Source organism: Palaemon carinicauda, chromosome 7, assembly GCF_036898095.1.
Source record: "Palaemon carinicauda isolate YSFRI2023 chromosome 7, ASM3689809v2, whole genome shotgun sequence".
In the NCBI taxonomy this organism is placed as follows: domain Eukaryota; kingdom Metazoa; phylum Arthropoda; class Malacostraca; order Decapoda; family Palaemonidae; genus Palaemon; species Palaemon carinicauda.
In genome coordinates, this window is record NC_090731.1 from 104,279,412 (window position 1) to 104,284,411 (window position 5,000).

The 5,000-nt window shown below is 28.7% G+C and overlaps 1 protein-coding gene across 1 annotated transcript in view; it reads left to right on the forward strand.

Moving 5' to 3' along the window:
- The window catches only part of LOC137644462 (KRAB-A domain-containing protein 2-like), a 16,802-nt gene that overhangs the window by 11,379 nt on the left and 423 nt on the right, over window positions 1-5,000 (forward strand). The window lies entirely within an intron of this gene.

Here is a 5,000-nt window from a genome sequence, read left to right on the forward strand (position 1 = left end):
ATTTGACGATTTGTGATCAAGAAAATAAGCGCTCTCACTAAAAAAAATAAAAAAGGCATCATACCCTAAATTATTGTCATACATTACTAGATTAAAAAAGAACTGTCTTTTTGGGGTTTGACCCCTGAGGATGGAGAGTCAAGGCCACGCTCAAGTTCTCCATATCAAACTGTACAGTTGGCTATATACTTTATATTAATGTGAAGAATGATTGTGTTACTTTTTGGAACTATTTTATACAATAAAATCTTTGTTATTTCTCATTTCCATTCCAACAACCATTACAATTCTTTTTCGTGTCTTCCCCATTTAGCATCCATAACTTTTCTTTACCTTTTTCTTTCGTTCACATTAGTATCGACACGAATATATTATCCATTTTTCCCGTATTCAACCAGCTGTTGTTATCAAAATAAAGGAAAAATAACGAAAGTTTTTTGGCCATATTAAACTTTACGTTTAGAATTGAAGTAGAACTAATGTATATCTAACCTAGATGTTTGGTTGTTAAGTGTCAATAATAATAACTGTAATCTTTTTTTTTTTCTGTTGACCTAAACATGTTTGGGAAGCTACCATGAGACATATATGCCTCTATAAGTTGTTGTTATTAAGATTAAACAAGTTCTTTTTATACAATTATATACTTATATGGGAATATATATATAAATATATGTATATATATACATATATATGCATATATATATATATATATATATATATATATATATATATATATATATATATATATATATATATATATATATATACATACTGTATATATATATATATATATATATATATATATATATATATATATATATATATATATACACATACTGTATATATATATATATATATATATATATATATATATATATATATGCATATATATGCATATATATATATATATATATATATATATATATATATATATATATATGCATATATATATATATGCATATATATATATATATATATATATGCATATATACTTTGAAATATTAATACACGAACTCTGATATAGTTAAACAGCTCCAAGATAGCATTATATAAAACACTGAACATCCAAAGGTCTTTTATATACACTCAAAGCTAAACTGGGTAATTATTCTTAAGAATTAACTTACTATGGTTCATTAACAGGATATGAGCGTAACTATTCTAAACAATGGTGATTGAAATAATACGCACACCACAAAAATAAACATATTCTATATAAATTACAACACTTTGAAAAGAATTTACATAATAACAAAATAAATCACTTGAAATATTAAGTCTGAACAAAACTTTGATTAAGCCAAAAATGTTACGATCTAAAAATAATATAATGACTTGACTTTAATTGTTAGATCTGAATAATCCTTAGATTAAGAAAAAAGAAATAACACTTATGAAAATTATATAATCACTCGTTTCTCTTGAAATTAAATCTGAATACAAGTTTTAAGTTTGACACAATGAAAAATAGATAACCAGATCACAATACAAATACCTAACCTTCCTACAGGACTGTTTACAAAAACTGTAAGAGAATTTTTATAAGTACTCACTATACACGGTATATACGGGGCACAAAATCACTTTGGAGAGGACACACTATAGGTACTGAACACTTTAGAAATAATACTCTGAACTACATGCATGAGTGAGAGAGAGGGGAGATGGAGAACTTAAGGCTGGAAATCTCTGTCTGCCTATCTTACCATGGGGGTCGCCTTTATAAGAGATGTTGGTACTTCCAGATGATTCCAGAACTGACGTCTAAGGTGCCAGACTTACCAAGTATTGCTCTCTCGAACGTGTACTTATGCCACGTCAGACTGCTCTCTCAGTCAGCTAGCTCCGACCACCCTTTGTCCCCGAAATGAAATTAAAAAAAAAGATAACATCCAATCATTAGATCCTTCACGAAATTTCCAAAGCACATGGTACACTGCGTATTCTCTCACAAATATGATGTAATATCTCATAGAAGAACATCACATAAGCCCCTGTTCCTATTACGTATGATCACATAACATTCTCAAACAGTTTATGTAAGACTTTGTAACAACAAAAATATGTGAAATAAAAAAGTTATTTCTTACAAATAACGTAAATTTACATATGTGCCTTGAATAAGGAATACAATAAAATTAACGATGAAAGTCTTACGTAATTTACATAATAGACTTACATCTACACGAGAAAATCCATCTTAAGAGCTGGCTAACCTCTCTTCAACTCACAAATAAAATATAAATAAAATCATTAATAAATGACTGTATTTATTCTACACTAGACCAGGTTCGTAATAATATATATATATATATATATATATATATATATATATATATATATATATATATATATATGTATATATATGTATATATATATATATATATATATATATATATATATATATACATATATATATATACATATATATATATATATATATATATATATATATATATATATATATATATATATATATTTGACGCACATGCACACAAAAATAAGTAAATGAATAGATATATAGATAGATAGAGAGATAGATAGATAGATAGATATGAATGTTTATGTAGAAATCACGACAACTGACAGGTGGGGAACATAAAATATGGAAAAGTGAAAATAAAAATACGAGTAATTTGGTACTTTCACCAGAGATTGGTGACAGCATCAGACTGATAATGATAATAAGGATATCATGTTTCTACAGAACGAGATCCCTAAGACGAGATTGCCTACTCAAATCAGGTCCATTCACTTTTTCTTTCGTGCCTTTAATTAATACACACACAAAGGCCCACACCCACACATACGCGCACACACACACACACACACACACATATATATATATATATATATATATATATATATATATATATATATATATATATATATGCATATATATATTATTAAAATATAGTCCCGCGGTCTGGTAACTAAAATATAATACTATATATATTACGGCTGGTAAGCTACACGACCTCTCAAGTTCCAAAACTCACCTGTTTGTTTTTACATTAATCTTTTATATTTGAGAATATTAATACCCGAGCTCTGAGATAGTTATATAACTCCTAAAGAGCAAAATAGTAAAACAACGAATATCCAAGTCTCTTAAGTACACCCAAAACAAAACTGTGTAATTATTATCAAGATTTCCTATATTCAAACAGCCTCTTACTTCGAATCTGTAAAAATTACAACACCTTGAAAGAATTTACATAAAGAAATAAATCACTCGAAGTATTAAATCTGAGCAAAACTTAGATTAAGACAAAAAGAAAGTTTACACCCTGAAAATTATATAACCACTGGGCTCGAAATATTAAATCTGCATATTGCATTAGACTAAGACAAAAAAAAAATACTTATGAAAATTATACAATAACTTGTTTCACTGGAAATTAAATTTTACGCCAACATTTAAGCTTGATACTTAATGAATATAGATAACCTTTAACACTCGAAGAAATTCCATAAAGTAACTGATAAACTTACGAATTTAGCTAACAGGAAATTAACCAGATAACGAAACAAATATACTTCATATTTGTACATAAATCTCCCTGGGCCAGTTACAAAGATTTACACAATACCACCACTCACCAAAGCACAATAAATTAAAAATTTCGGGCAAATTTGTTGCAACGTTTTAACACACTACACACGATATATGTTGGGGCACAAAATCACTTTGGAGAAGACACACAATAGGCACTTTGGGAGAGAGAGGAGTACTTTGGCTCGTTCACAGGACAGGCTGCTTCTCTTCTGCTACTGTGCTGCTATGCATCCCTGGGGCCACATATATGCTGTATGAACTTAGTAACTTCTGGATTATTTATTGATAGATTAGTCTCGTGGCTTAGGGGCTGGCTTCTTGCAACGTCAGAGTTATCAACTATCACGTATCGAACAGGAGAATCAACTTCGCTGCACAGCAACTCTCTCTTAGCTAGCTCTGCCCACCTAGCGTTCTTGGAAATTAAAAAAGATGAAATCTAACACAGATTTTCGAGAACCTTCCAAAACACATGGCAAATATGAGAATTGTGTATTTTCTCACAAAATGACACAATACCTCATAAAAATATAAAAAAGGTTTACATAAGCCCTTGTTTATATCTCATATGGATCATACGGATTACGTCAGACTTTGTGACAAAATACGTGGAATAAAAAACTAGTTCTTAAAAAATAACGTAAATTTACATATACTGACTTGAATGAGAAATACAATGAAATTATCGACAAAAGTCTTACATAATTTACACACAAAACGTATATCGACATAAGAGGAACTCACCTTAATAGCTGACTAATTCTTTTAAATGCACAAATAAAATACATGAATAAATTATTTACTGTACACTAGACCAGCTTTGTAAGAAAATTTATATACATATATATATATATATATATATATATATATATATATATATATATATATATATATATGTTACAGGCAAACTGTGTAACCAGGCATTTCACGAAATGCTTAAAAATTTTAGGCAATTCGTGAAATGACTGGTTCATTTGGGGATTTCGCGAAATGACTGAAATATCGAGGCATTACGCGAAATGACTGAAATTTAGTAGTTCTTATTACACACATTGCCTAATAGAATTCAGGCACACTGTGTAATTCTGGTATTTGTTTGCAAATACCACTTTTATGTGGTTTTAAGTATATATGGGTGTTGACACGGATTCTCGTACACTGAAAGTTGTTTTTGAATATTTATGTTATAATTAGTATTAATTTTTGTATATCTGGTAAACATTTCCATATAATTTTCATTTATTTCATTCCTATATAAATTGCAGCCAGAGTTGTTTCAAGAACAGGGGTTCAATTTAAATTTAACTACTTAAGAAGTTAATTCAGTTATGTTTGAAATGGCCCCTTTCTTTGATTTCTTTTAACTATGTGAACAGGTAATTTACTCATTTTGATTTCTTTTAACCATATGAGCAGGCAATTCAACAAGTAAGTACCC